The sequence below is a fragment of the Humulus lupulus genome, chromosome 8 (assembly GCF_963169125.1).
Source record: "Humulus lupulus chromosome 8, drHumLupu1.1, whole genome shotgun sequence".
Taxonomy (NCBI): Eukaryota; Viridiplantae; Streptophyta; class Magnoliopsida; order Rosales; family Cannabaceae; genus Humulus; species Humulus lupulus.
In genome coordinates, this window is record NC_084800.1 from 41283 (window position 1) to 57258 (window position 15976).

The window sequence follows — 15976 nt, forward strand, 5'->3', positions numbered from 1 at the left end:
GGTCCTAATTCAACCAAAAAAAAATTGACCGTTCTGGCCAAATCTCCTAGGCAGCTGCCTAGGGCTCCGAAGCGATTCAGTAATTCACTCATATTTCTCTCTAACAAGCTCTAATTTTTTTGAACCTTTTGTCATCTCAATAATATTATATAGGGCAATTATTGACCATGAATCGGGGTCCTAATTCAACCAAACAAAAAAATTGACCTTTCAGGACAAATCTCCTAGGCAGCTGCCTAGGGCGCCGAAGCGATTTCGTAATTCACTCATATTTCTCTCTAACAAGATCTAATTTTTTTGAAACTTATCCCATCTCAATAATAATATATAGGGCTGTTATTGACCATGAATCGAGGTCCTAATTCAACCAAAAAAAAATTGACCGTTCTGGCCAAATCTCCTAGGCAGCCTAGGGCTCCGAAGCGATTTCGTAATTAACTCATATTTCTCCCAAACAAGCTCTAATTTTTTTGAACCTTTTCCCATCTCAATTATATTATATAGGGCTATTATTGACCATGAATTGGGGTCCAAATTCAACCAATAAAAAAATTTGACCTTTCAGGCCAAATCTCCTAGGCAGCTGCCTAGGGCTCCGAAGCGATCTCGTATTTCACTCATATTTCTCTCTAACAAGCTCTAATTTTTTTGAACCTTTTCCCATCTCAATCATATTATATAGGGCTATTATTGACCATGAATTGTGGTCCTAATTCAACCAAAAAAATAAAAATTGATCTTTCAGGTGAAATCTCTTAGGCAGCTCCCTTGGGCTCCGAAGATATTCCGTAATTCACTCATATTTCACTCTAACAAGCTCTAGTTTTTTTGAACCTTTTCCCATCTCAATAATATTATATAGGGCTATTATTGACCATGAATCGGGGTCCTAATTCAACCAAACAAAAAAATTGATCTTTCAGGCCAAATCTCCTAGGCAGCAGCCTAGGGCTCCGAAGCGATCCCGTAATTCACTCATATTTCTCTCTAACAAGCTCTAATTTTTTTGAACCTTTTCCCATCTCAATAATATTATATAGGGCTACTATTGACATGAATTGGGGTCCTAATTCAACCAAAAAAAATATTGACCTTTCAGGACAAATCTCCTAGGCAGCTGCTTAGGGCTCCGTAGCGATTTCGTAATTCACTCGTATTTCTCTCTAACAAGATCTAATTTTTTTAAACCTTTTCCGTTCTCAATAATATTATATAGGGCTGTTATTGACCATGGATCGGGGTCCTTATTCAACCATAAAAAAATTGACCGTTCTGGCCAAATCTCCTAGACAGCTGCCTAGGGCTCCGAAGCGATTCAGTAATTCACTCGCATTTCTCTCTAAGATGCTCTATTTTTTTTGAAACTTTTCCCATCTCAATAATATTATATAGGGCAATTATTGACCATGAATCGGGGTCCTAATTCAACCAAACAAAAAAATTGACCTTTCAGGACAAATCTCCTAGGCAGCTGCCTAGGGCGCCGAAGCGATTTCGTAATTCACTCATATTTCTCTCTAACAAGATCTAATTTTTTTGAACCTTTTCCCATCTCAATAATATTATATAGGGCTGTTATTGACCATGAATCGGGGTCCTAATTCAACCAAAAAAAAATTGACCGTTCTGGCCAAATCTACTAGGCAGCTGCCTAGGGCTCCGAAGCGATTCAGTAATTCACTCATATTTCTCTCTAACAAGCTCTAATTTTTTTGAACCTTTTCCCATCTCAATAATATTATATAGGGCTGTTAATGACCATGAATCGGGGTCCTAATTCAACCAAACAAAAAAGTTGACCTTTCTGGCCAAATCTCCTAGGCAGCTGCCTAGGGCACCGAAGCGATTTTGTAATTCACTCATATTTCTCTCTAACAAGCTCTAATTTTTTTGAACCTTTTCCCATCTCAATAATATTATATATGGCAATTATTGACCATGAATCGGGGTCCTAATTCAACCAAACAAAAAAATTGACCTTTCAGGACAAATCTCCTAGGCAACTGCCTAGGGCGCCGAAGCGATTTCGTAATTCACTCATATTTCTCTCTAACAAGATCTAATTTTTTTGAACCTTTTCCCATCTCAATAATATTATATAGGGCTGTTATTGACCATGAATCGGGGTCCTAATTCAACCGAAAAAAAATTGACCGTTCTGGCAAAATCTCCTAGGCAACTGCCTAGGGCTCCGAAACGATTTCGTAATTAACTCATATTTCTCTCTAACAAGCTCTAATTTTTTTGAACCTTTTCCAATCTCAATAATATTATATAGGGCTATTATTGACCATGAATCGGGGACCAAATTCAACCAATAAAAAAAATTGACCTTTCAGACCAAGTCTCTTAGGCAGCTGCCTAGGGCTCCGAAGCGATCTCGTATTTCACTCATATCTCTCTCTAACAAGCTCTAATTTTTTTGAACCTTTTCCCATCTCAATAATTTATATAGGGCTATTATTGACCATGAATTGGGGTCCTAATTCATCCAAAAAAAAAATTGACCTTTCAGGCAAAATCTCTTGGGCAACTGCCTAGGGCTCCGAAGCGATTCCGTAATTCACTCATATTTCACTCAAACAAGCTCTAGTTTTTTTTTAACCTTTTCCCATCTCAATAATATTATATTGGGCTATTATTGACCATGAATCTGGGTCCTAATTCAACCAAACAAAAAAATTGACCTTTCAGGCCAAATCTTCTAGGCAGCCACCCAGGGCTCCGAAGCGATTCCGTAATTCACTCATATTTCTCTCTAACAAGCTCTAATTATTTTGAGCCTTTTCCCATCTCAATAATATTATATAGGGAAATTATTGGCCATGAATTGGGTTCCTAATTCAACCAAACAAATAAATTGACCGTTCTGGCCAAATCTCCTAGGCAGCTGCCTAGGGCTCCGAAGCGATTCCGTAATTCACTCATATTTCACTCTAACAGTCTCTAGTTTTTTTGAACCTTTTCCTATCTCAATAATATTATATAGGGCTATTATTGACCATGAATCGGGGTCCTAATTCAACCAAACAAAAAAATAGACCTTTCAGGCCAAATCTCCTAGGCAGCTGCCTAGGGCTCCGAAGTGATCCCGTAATTCACTCATATTTCTCTCTAACAAGATCTAGTTTTTTTGAACCTTTTCCCATCTCAATAATATTATATAGGGCTATTATTGACCATGAATCGGGGTCCTAATTCAACCAAACAAAAAAATTGACCTTTCAGGCCAAATCTCCTAGGCAGCAGCCTAGGGCTCCGAAGCGATCCCGTAATTCACATATATTTCTCTCTAACAAGCTCTAATTTTTTTGAACCTTTTCCCATCTCAATAATATTATATAGGGCTATTATTGACCATGAATTGGGGTCCTAATTCAACCAAAAAAAATATTGACCTTTCAGGACAAATCTCCTAGGCAGCTGCCTAGGGCTTAGAAGAGATTTCGTAATTCACTCATATTTCACTCTAACAAGATCTTATTTTTTTGAACCTTTTCCCATCTCAATAATATTATATAGGGCTGTTGTAGACCATGAATCGGGGTCCTAATTCAACCAAAAAAAAATTGACCGTTCTTGCCAAATCTACTAGGCAGCTGCCTAGGGCTCCGAAGCGATTCAGTAATTCACTCATATTTCTCTCTAACAAGCTCTAATTTTTTTGAACCATTTCCCATCTCTATAATATTATATAGGGCTGTTAAGGACCATGAATCGGGGTCCTAATTCAACCAAACAAAAAAGTTGACCTTTCAGGCCAAATCTCCTAGGCAGCTGCCTAGGGCACCGAAGCGATTTTGTAATTCACTCATATTTCTCTCTAACAAGCTCTAATTTTTTTGAACCTTTTCCCATCTCAATAATATTATATATGGCAATTATTTACCATGAATCGGGGTCCTAATTCAACCAAACAAAAAAATTGACCTTTCAGGACAAATCTCCTAGGCAACTGCCTAGGGCGCCGAAGCGATTTCGTAATTCACTCATATTTCACTCTAACAAGATCTAATTTTTTTGAACCTTTTCCCATCTCAATAATATTATATAGGTCTGTTATTGACCATGAATCGGGGTCCTAATTCAACCGAAAAAAAAAATTGACCTTTCAGGCCAAATCTCTTAGGCAGCTGCCTAGGGCTCCGAAGCGATCTCGTATTTCACTCATATCTCTCTCTAACAAGCTCTAATTTTTTTGAACCTTTTCCCATCTCAATAATATTATATAGGGCTATTATTGACCATGAATTGGGGTCCTAATTCAACCAAAAAAAAATTGACCTTTCAGGCAAAATCTCTTGGGCAACTGCCTAGGGCTCCGAAGCGATTCCGTAATTCACTCATATTTCACTCAAACAAGCTCTAGTTTTTTTTAACCTTTTCCCATCTCAATAATATTATATAGGGAAATTATTGACCATGAATTGGGTTCCTAATTCAACCAAACAAATAAATTGACCGTTCTGGCCAAATCTCCTAGGCAGCTGCCTAGGGCTCCGAAGCGATTCCGTAATTCACTCATATTTCACTCTAACAATCTCTAGTTTTTTTGAACCTTTTCCTATCTCAATAATATTATATAGGGCTATTATTGACCATGAATCGGGGTCCTAATTCAACCAAACAAAAAAATAGACCTTTCAGGCCAAATCTCCTAGGCAGCTGCCTAAGGCTCTGAAGTGATCCCGTAATTCACTCATATTTCTCTCTAACAAGATCTAATTTTTTTGAACCTTTTCCCATCTCAATAATATTATATAGGGCTGTTATTGACCATGAATCGGGGTCCTAATTCAACCAAAAAAAAATTGACCGTTCTGGCCAAATCTCCTAGGCAGCTGCCTAGGGCTCCGAAGCGATCCAGTAATTCACTCATATTTCTCTCTAACAAGCTCTTATTTTTTTGAATCTTTTCCCATCTCAATAATATTATATAGGGCTATTATAGACCATGAATCGGGGTCCAAATTCAACCAAACAAAAAAATTGACCTTTCAGGCCAAATCTCCTAGGCAGCTGCCTAAGGCTCCGAAGCGATCTCGTATTTCACTCATATTTCTCTCTAACAAGCTCTAATTTTTTTGAACCTTTTCCCATATCAATAATATTATATAGGGCTATTATTGACAATGAATTGGGGACCTAATTCAACCAAAAAATAAATTGTCCTTTCAGGCCAAATCTCTTAGGCAGCAGCCTAGGGCACCAAAGCGATTCCGTAATTCACTCATATTTCACTCTAACAAGCTCTACTTTTTTTGAACCTATTCCCATCTCAATAATATTATATAGGGCTATTATTGGCCATGAATCGGGGTCCTAATTCAACCAAACAAAAAAATTGACCTTTCAGGCCAAATCTACTAGGCAGCTGCCTAGGGCTCCGAAGCGATCCTGTAATTCACTCATATTTCTCTCTAACAAGCTCTAATTTTTTTGAACCTTTTCCCATCTCAATAATATTATATAGGGCTATTATAGACCATGAATTGGGGTCCTAATTCAACCAAAAAAAATATTGACCTTTCAGGACAAGTCTCCTAGGCAACTGCCTAGGGCATCGAAGCGATTTCGTAATTCACTCATATTTCACTCTAACAAGATCTAATTTTTTTGAACCTTTTCCCATCTCAATAATATTATATAGGGCTGTTATTGACAATGAATCGGGGTCCTAATTCAACCAAACAAAAAAATTGACCTTTCAGGCCAAATCTCCTAGGCAGCCGCCCAGGGTTCCGAAGCGATTCCGTAATTCACTCATATTTCTCTCTAAGAAGCTCTAATTATTTTGAGCCTTTTCCCATCTCAATAATATTATATAGGGAAATTATTGACCATGAATTGGGTTCCTAATTCAACCAAACAAATAAATTGACCGTTCTGGCCAAATCTCCTAGGCAGCTGCCTAGAGCTCCGAAGCGATTTCGTAATTCACTCATATTTCTCTCTAACAAGCTCTAATTTTTTTGAACCTTTTCCCATCTCAATAATATTATATAGGGCTGTTGTAGACCATGAATCGGGGTCCTAATTCAACCAAAAAAAAAAATTGACCGTTCTTGCCAAATCTCCTAGGCAGCTGCTTAGGGCTCCGAAGCGATTCAGTAATTCACTCATATTTCTCTCTAAAAAGCTCTAATTTTTTTTAACCTTTTCCCATCTCAATAATATTATAAAGGGCTATTATTGACCATGAATCGGGGTCCTAATTCAACCAAACAAAAAAATTGACCTTTCAGGCCAAATCTCCTAGGCAGCTGCCTAGGGCTCCGAAGCGATCCCGTAATTCACTTATATTTCTCTCTAACAAGCTCAAATTTTTTTGAACCTTTTCCCATCTCAATAATATTATATAGGGCTATTATTGACCATATATTGGGATCCTAATTCAACCAAAAAAAAAATTGACCTTTCAGGCGAAATCTCTTAGGCAGCTGCCTAGGGCTCCGACGCGATTCCGTAATTCACTCATATTTCACTCAAACAAGCTCTAGTATTTTTTAACCTTTTCCCATCTCAATAATATTATATAGGGCTATTATAGACCATGAATCGGGGTCCTAATTCAACCAAACAAAAAAATTGACCTTTCAGGCCAAATCTCCTAGGCCGCCGCCCAGGGCTCCGAAGCGATTCCGTAATTCACTCATATTTCTCTCTAACAAGCTCTAATTATTTTGACCCTTTTCCCATCTCAATAATATTATATGGGGAAATTATTGACCATGAATTGGGTTCCTAATTCAACCAAACAAATAAATTGACCGTTCTGGCCAAATCTCCTAGGCAGCTGCCTAGAGCTCCGAAGCGATTTCGTAATTCACTCATATTTCTCTCTAACAAGCTCTAATTTTTTTGAACCTTTTCCCATCTCAATATTATTATATAGGGCTATTATTGACCATGAATTGGGGTCCTAATTCAACCAAAAAAAAAATTGACCTTTCAGGCGAAATCTCTTAGGCAGCAGCCTAGGGCTCCGAAGCGATTCCGTAATTCACTCATATTTCACTCTAACAAGCTCTAGTTTTTTTGAACCTTTTCCCATCTCAATAATATTATATAGGGCTATTATTGACCATGAATCGGGGTCCTAATTCAACCAAACAAAAAAATTGACCTTTCAGGCCAAATCTCCTAGGCAGCTGCCTAGGGCTCCGAAGCGATCCCGTAATTCACATATATTTCTCTCTAACAAGCTCTAATTTTTTTGAACCTTTTCCCATCTCAATAATATTATATAGGGCTATTATTGACCATGAATTGGGGTCCTAATTCAACCAAAAAAAATATTGACCTTTCAGGACAATTCTCCTAGGCAGCTGCCTAGGGCTCCGAAGCGATTTCGTAATTCACTCATATTTCTCTCTAACATGATCTTATTTTTTTGAACCTTTTCCCATCTCAATAATATTATATAGGGCTGTTGTAGACCATGAATCGGGGTCCTAATTCAACCAAAAAAAAATTGACCGTTCTTGCCAAATCTCCTAGGCAGCTGCTTAGGGCTCCGAAGCGATTCAGTAATTCACTCATATTTCTCTCTAAAAAGCTCTAATTTTTTTGAACCTTTTCCCATCTCAATAATATTATATAGGGCTATTATTGACCATGAATCGGGGTCCTAATTCAACCAAACAAAAAAATTGACCTTTCAGGCCAAATCTCCTAGGCAGCTGCCTAGGGCTCCGAAGCGATCCCGTAATTCACTTATATTTCTCTCTAACAAGCTCAAATTTTTTTGAACCTTTTCCCATCTCAATAATATTATATAGGGCTATTATTGACCATAAATTGGGATCCTAATTAAACCAAAAAAAAAATTGACCTTTCGGGCGAAATCTCTTAGGCAGCTGCTTAGGGCTCCGACGCGATTCCGTAATTCACTCATATTTTACTCAAACAAGCTCTAGTATTTTTTAACCTTTTCCCATCTCAATAATATTATATAGGGCTATTATTGACCATGAATCGGGGTCCTAATTCAACCAAACAAAAAAATTGACCTTTCAGGCCAAATCTCCTAGGCCGCCGCCCAGGGCTCCGAAGCGATTCCGTAATTCACTCATATTTCTCTCTAACAAGCTCTAATTATTTTGACCCTTTTCCCATCTCAATAATATTATATGGGGAAATTATTGACCATGAATTGGGTTCCTAATTCAACCAAACAAATAAATTGACCGTTCTGGCCAAATCTCCTAGGCAGCTGCCTAGAGCTCCGAAGCGATTTCGTAATTCACTCATTTTTCTCTCTAACAAGCTCTAATTTTTTTGAACCATTTCCCATCTCAATAATATTATATAGGGATATTATTGACCATGAATTGGGGTCATAATTCAACCAAAAAAAATATTGACCTTTCAGGACAAATCTCCTAGGCAGCTGCCTAGGGCTCCGAAGCGATTTCGTAATTCACTCATATTTCTCTCTAACAAGATCTAATTTTTTTGAACCTTTTCCCATCTCAATAATATTGTATAGGGCTGTTATTGGCCATGGGTCGGGGTCCAAATTCAACCAAAAAAAAATTGACCGTTCTGGCCAAATCTCCTAGGCAGCTGCCTAGGGCTCCGAAGCGATTCAGTAATTCACTCATATTTCTCTCTAACAAGTTCTAATTTTTTTGAACCTTTTGTCATCTCAATAATATTATATAGGGCAATTATTGACCATGAATCGGGGTCCTAATTCAACCAAACAAAAAAATTGACCTTTTAGGACAAATCTCCTAGGCAGCCGCCCAGGGTTCCGAAGCGATTCCGTAATTCACTCATATTTCTCTCTAACAAGATCTAATTTTTTTGAACCTTTTCCCATCTCAATAATAATATATAGGGCTGTTATTGACCATGAATCGAGGTCCTAATTCAACCAAAAAAAAATTGACCGTTCTGGCCAAATCTCCTAGGCAGCCTGGGGCTCCGAAGCGGTTTCGTAATTAACTCATATTTCTCCCTAACAAGCTCTAATTTTTTTGAACCTTTTCCCATCTCAATAATATTATATAGGGCTATTATAGACCATGAATTGGGGTCCTAATTCAACCAAAAAAAATATTGACCTTTCAGGACAAGTCTCCTAGGCAAATGCCTAGGGCTTCGAAGCGATTTCGTAATTCACTCATATTTCACTCTAACAAGATCTAATTTTTTTGAACCTTTTCCCATCTCAATAATATTATATAGGGCTGTTATTGACAATGAATCGGGGTCCTAATTCAACCAAACAAAAAAATTGACCTTTCAGGCCAAATCTCCTAGGCAGCCGCCCAGGGTTCCGAAGCGATTCCGTAATTCACTCATATTTCTCTCTAAGAAGCTCTAATTATTTTGAGCCTTTTCCCATCTCAATAATATTATATAGGGAAATTATTGACCATGAATTGGGTTCCTAATTCAACCAAACAAATAAATTGACCGTTCTGGCCAAATCTCCTAGGCAGCTGCCTAGAGCTCCGAAGCGATTTCGTAATTCACTCATATTTCTCTCTAACAAGCTCTAATTTTTTTGAACCTTTTCCCATCTCAATATTATTATATAGGGCTATTATTGACCATGAATTGGGGTCCTAATTCAACCAAAAAAAAAATTGACCTTTCAGGCGAAATCTCTTAGGCAGCAGCCTAGGGCTCCGAAGCGATTCCGTAATTCACTCATCTTTCACTCTAACAAGCTCTAGTTTTTTTGATCCTTTTCCCATCTCAATAATATAATATAGGGCTATTATTGACCATGAATCGGGGTCCTAATTCAACCAAACAAAAAAATTGACCTTTCAGGCCAAATCTCCTAGGCAGCTGCCTAGGGCTCCGAAGCGATCCCGTAATTCACATATATTTCTCTCTAACAAGCTCTAATTTTTTTGAACCTTTTCCCATCTCAATAATATTATATAGGGCTATTATTGACCATGAATTGGGGTCCTAATTCAACCAAAAAAAATATTGACCTTTCAGGACAATTCTCCTAGGCAGCTGCCTAGGGCTCCGAAGCGATTTCGTAATTCACTCATATTTCTCTCTAACAAGATCTTATTTTTTTGAACCTTTTCCCATCTCAATAATATTATATAGGGCTGTTGTAGACCATGAATCGGGGTCCTAATTCAACCAAAAAAAAAAATTGACCGTTCTTGCCAAATCTCCTAGGCAGCTGCTTAGGGCTCCGAAGCGATTCAGTAATTCACTCATATTTCTCTCTAAAAGGCTCTAATTTTTTTGAACCTTTTCCCATCTCAATAATATTATATAGGGCTATTATTGACCATGAATCGGGGTCCTAATTCAACCAAACAAAAAAATTGACCTTTCAGGCCAAATCTCCTACGCAGCTGCCTAGGGCTCCGAAGCGATCCCGTAATTCACTTATATTTCTCTCTAACAAGCTCAAATTTTTTTGAACCTTTTCCCATCTCAATAATATTATATAGGGCTATTATTGACCATAAATTGGGATCCTAATTCAACCAAAAAAAAAATTGACCTTTCAGGCGAAATCTCTTAGGCAGCTGCCTAGGGCTCCGACGCGATTCCGTAATTCACTCATATTTCACTCAAACAAGCTCTAGTATTTTTTAACCTTTTCCCATCTCAATAATATTATATAGGGCTATTATTGACCATGAATCGGGGTCCTAATTCAACCAAACAAAAAAATTGACCTTTCAGGCCAAATCTCCTAGGCCGCCGCCCAGGGCTCCGAAGCGATTCCGTAATTCACTCATATTTCTCTCTAACAAGCTCTAATTATTTTGACCCTTTTCCCATCTCAATAATATTATATGGGGAAATTATTGACCATGAATTGGGTTCCTAATTCAACCAAACAAATAAATTGACCGTTCTGGCCAAATCTCCTAGGAAGCTGCCTAGAGCTCCGAAGCGATTTCGTAATTCACTCATTTTTCTCTCTAACAAGCTCTAATTTTTTTGAACCATTTCCCATCTCAATAATATCATATAGGGATATTATTGACCATGAATTGGGGTCATAATTCAACCAAAAAAAATATTGACCTTTCAGGACAAATCTCCTAGGCAGCTGCCTAGGGCTCCGAAGCGATTTCGTAATTCACTCATATTTCTCTCTAACAAGATCTAATTTTTTTGAACCTTTTCCCATCTCAATAATATTGTATAGGGCTGTTATTGGCCATGGGTCGGGGTCCTAATTCAACCAAAAAAAAATTGACCGTTCTGGCCAAATCTCCTAGGCAGCGTCCTAGGGCTCCGAAGCGATTCAGTAATTCACTCATATTTCTCTCTAACAAGTTCTAATTTTTTTGAACCTTTTGTCATCTCAATAATATTATATAGGGCAATTATTGACCATGAATCGGGGTCCTAATTCAACCAAACAAAAAAATTGACCTTTTAGGACAAATCTCCTAGGCAGCGGCCTAGGGCGCCGAAGCGATTTCGTAATTCACTCATATTTCTCTCTAACAAGATCTAATTTTTTTGAACCTTTTCCCATCTCAATAATAATATATAGGGCTGTTATTGACCATGAATCGAGGTCCTAATTCAACCAAAAAAAAATTGACCGTTCTGGCCAAATCTCCTAGGCAGCCTGGGGCTCCGAAGCGGTTTCGTAATTAACTCATATTTCTCCCTAACAAGCTCTAATTTTTTTGAACCTTTTCCCATCTCAATAATATTATATAGGGCTATTATAGACCATGAATTGGGGTCCTAATTCAACCAAAAAAAATATTGACCTTTCAGGACAAGTCTCCTAGGCAAATGCCTAGGGCTTCGAAGCGATTTTGTAATTCACTCATATTTCACTCTAACAAAATCTAATTTTTTTGAACCTTTTCCCATCTCAATAATATTATATAGGGCTGTTATTGACCATGAATCGGGGTCCTAATTCAACCAAACAAAACAATTGACCTTTCAGGCCAAATCTCCTAGGCAGCCGCCTAGGGTTCCGAAGCGATTCCGTAATTCACTCATATTTCTCTCTAAGAAGCTCTAATTATTTTGAGCCTTTTCCCATCTCAATAATATTATATAGGGAAATTATTGACCATGAATTGGGTTCCTAATTCAACCAAACAAATAAATTGACCGTTCTGGCCAAATCTCCTAGGCAGCTGCCTAGATCTCCGAAGCGATTTCGTAATTCACTCATATTTCTCTCTAACAAGCTCTAATTTTTTTGAACCTTTTCCCATCTCAATAATATTATATAGGGATATTATTGACCATGAATCGGGGTCCAAATTCAACCAAACAAAAAAATTGACCTTTCAGGCCAAATCTCCTAGGCAGCTGCCTAGGGCTCCGAAGCGATCTCGTATTTCACTCATATTTCTCTCTAACAAGCTCTAATTTTTTTGAACCTTTTCCCATCTCAATAATATTATATAGGGCTATTATTGACCATGAATTGGGGTCCTAATTCAACCAAAAAAAAAATTGACCTTTCAGGCGAAATCTCTTAGGCACCAGCCTAGGGCTCCGAAGCGATTCCGTAATTCACTCATATTTCACTCTAACAAGCTCTAGTTTTTTTGAACCTTTTCCCATCTCAATAATATTATATAGGGCTATTATTGACCATGAATCGGGGTCCTAATTCAACCAAACAAAAAAATTGACCTTTCAGGCCAAATCTCCTAGGCAGCTGCCTAGGGCTCCGAAGCGATCCCGTAATTCACATATATTTCTCTCTAACAAGCTCTAATTTTTTTGAACCTTTTCCCATCTCAATAATATTATATAGGGCTATTATTGACCATGAATTGGGGTCCTAATTCAACCAAAAAAAATATTGACCTTTCAGGACAATTCTCCTAGGCAGCTGCCTAGGGCTCCGAAGCGATTTCGTAATTCACTCATATTTCTCTCTAACATGATCTTATTTTTTTGAACCTTTTCCCATCTCAATAATATTATATAGGGCTGTTGTAGACCATGAATCGGGGTCCTAATTCAACCAAAAAAAAATTGACCGTTCTTGCCAAATCTCCTAGGCAGCTGCTTAGGGCTCCGAAGCGATTCAGTAATTCACTCATATTTCTCTCTAAAAAGCTCTAATTTTTTTGAACCTTTTCCCATCTCAATAATATTATATAGGGCTATTATTGACCATGAATCGGGGTCCTAATTCAACCAAACAAAAAAATTGACCTTTCAGGCCAAATCTCCTAGGCAGCTGCCTAGGGCTCCGAAGCGATCCCGTAATTCACTTATATTTCTCTCTAACAAGCTCAAATTTTTTTGAACCTTTTCCCATCTCAATAATATTATATAGGGCTATTATTGACCATAAATTGGGATCCTAATTAAACCAAAAAAAAAATTGACCTTTCGGGCGAAATCTCTTAGGCAGCTGCTTAGGGCTCCGACGCGATTCCGTAATTCACTCATATTTTACTCAAACAAGCTCTAGTATTTTTTAACCTTTTCCCATCTCAATAATATTATATAGGGCTATTATTGACCATGAATCGGGGTCCTAATTCAACCAAACAAAAAAATTGACCTTTCAGGCCAAATCTCCTAGGCCGCCGCCCAGGGCTCCGAAGCGATTCCGTAATTCACTCATATTTCTCTCTAACAAGCTCTAATTATTTTGACCCTTTTCCCATCTCAATAATATTATATGGGGAAATTATTGACCATGAATTGGGTTCCTAATTCAACCAAACAAATAAATTGACCGTTCTGGCCAAATCTCCTAGGCAGCTGCCTAGAGCTCCGAAGCGATTTCGTAATTCACTCATTTTTCTCTCTAACAAGCTCTAATTTTTTTGAACCATTTCCCATCTCAATAATATTATATAGGGATATTATTGACCATGAATTGGGGTCATAATTCAACCAAAAAAAATATTGACCTTTCAGGACAAATCTCCTAGGCAGCTGCCTAGGGCTCCGAAGCGATTTCGTAATTCACTCATATTTCTCTCTAACAAGATCTAATTTTTTTGAACCTTTTCCCATCTCAATAATATTGTATAGGGCTGTTATTGGCCATGGGTCGGGGTCCAAATTCAACCAAAAAAAAATTGACCGTTCTGGCCAAATCTCCTAGGCAGCTGCCTAGGGCTCCGAAGCGATTCAGTAATTCACTCATATTTCTCTCTAACAAGTTCTAATTTTTTTGAACCTTTTGTCATCTCAATAATATTATATAGGGCAATTATTGACCATGAATCGGGGTCCTAATTCAACCAAACAAAAAAATTGACCTTTTAGGACAAATCTCCTAGGCAGCCGCCCAGGGTTCCGAAGCGATTCCGTAATTCACTCATATTTCTCTCTAACAAGATCTAATTTTTTTGAACCTTTTCCCATCTCAATAATAATATATAGGGCTGTTATTGACCATGAATCGAGGTCCTAATTCAACCAAAAAAAAATTGACCGTTCTGGCCAAATCTCCTAGGCAGCCTGGGGCTCCGAAGCGGTTTCGTAATTAACTCATATTTCTCCCTAACAAGCTCTAATTTTTTTGAACCTTTTCCCATCTCAATAATATTATATAGGGCTATTATAGACCATGAATTGGGGTCCTAATTCAACCAAAAAAAATATTGACCTTTCAGGACAAGTCTCCTAGGCAAATGCCTAGGGCTTCGAAGCGATTTCGTAATTCACTCATATTTCACTCTAACAAGATCTAATTTTTTTGAACCTTTTCCCATCTCAATAATATTATATAGGGCTGTTATTGACAATGAATCGGGGTCCTAATTCAACCAAACAAAAAAATTGACCTTTCAGGCCAAATCTCCTAGGCAGCCGCCCAGGGTTCCGAAGCGATTCCGTAATTCACTCATATTTCTCTCTAAGAAGCTCTAATTATTTTGAGCCTTTTCCCATCTCAATAATATTATATAGGGAAATTATTGACCATGAATTGGGTTCCTAATTCAACCAAACAAATAAATTGACCGTTCTGGCCAAATCTCCTAGGCAGCTGCCTAGAGCTCCGAAGCGATTTCGTAATTCACTCATATTTCTCTCTAACAAGCTCTAATTTTTTTGAACCTTTTCCCATCTCAATATTATTATATAGGGCTATTATTGACCATGAATTGGGGTCCTAATTCAACCAAAAAAAAAATTGACCTTTCAGGCGAAATCTCTTAGGCAGCAGCCTAGGGCTCCGAAGCGATTCCGTAATTCACTCATCTTTCACTCTAACAAGCTCTAGTTTTTTTGATCCTTTTCCCATCTCAATAATATAATATAGGGCTATTATTGACCATGAATCGGGGTCCTAATTCAACCAAACAAAAAAATTGACCTTTCAGGCCAAATCTCCTAGGCAGCTGCCTAGGGCTCCGAAGCGATCCCGTAATTCACATATATTTCTCTCTAACAAGCTCTAATTTTTTTGAACCTTTTCCCATCTCAATAATATTATATAGGGCTATTATTGACCATGAATTGGGGTCCTAATTCAACCAAAAAAAATATTGACCTTTCAGGACAATTCTCCTAGGCAGCTGCCTAGGGCTCCGAAGCGATTTCGTAATTCACTCATATTTCTCTCTAACAAGATCTTATTTTTTTGAACCTTTTCCCATCTCAATAATATTATATAGGGCTGTTGTAGACCATGAATCGGGGTCCTAATTCAACCAAAAAAAAAAATTGACCGTTCTTGCCAAATCTCCTAGGCAGCTGCTTAGGGCTCCGAAGCGATTCAGTAATTCACTCATATTTCTCTCTAAAAGGCTCTAATTTTTTTGAACCTTTTCCCATCTCAATAATATTATATAGGGCTATTATTGACCATGAATCGGGGTCCTAATTCAACCAAACAAAAAAATTGACCTTTCAGGCCAAATCTCCTACGCAGCTGCCTAGGGCTCCGAAGCGATCCCGTAATTCACTTATATTTCTCTCTAACAAGCTCAAATTTTTTTGAACCTTTTCCCATCTCAATAATATTATATAGGGCTATTATTGACCATAAATTGGGATCCTAATTCAACCAAAAAAA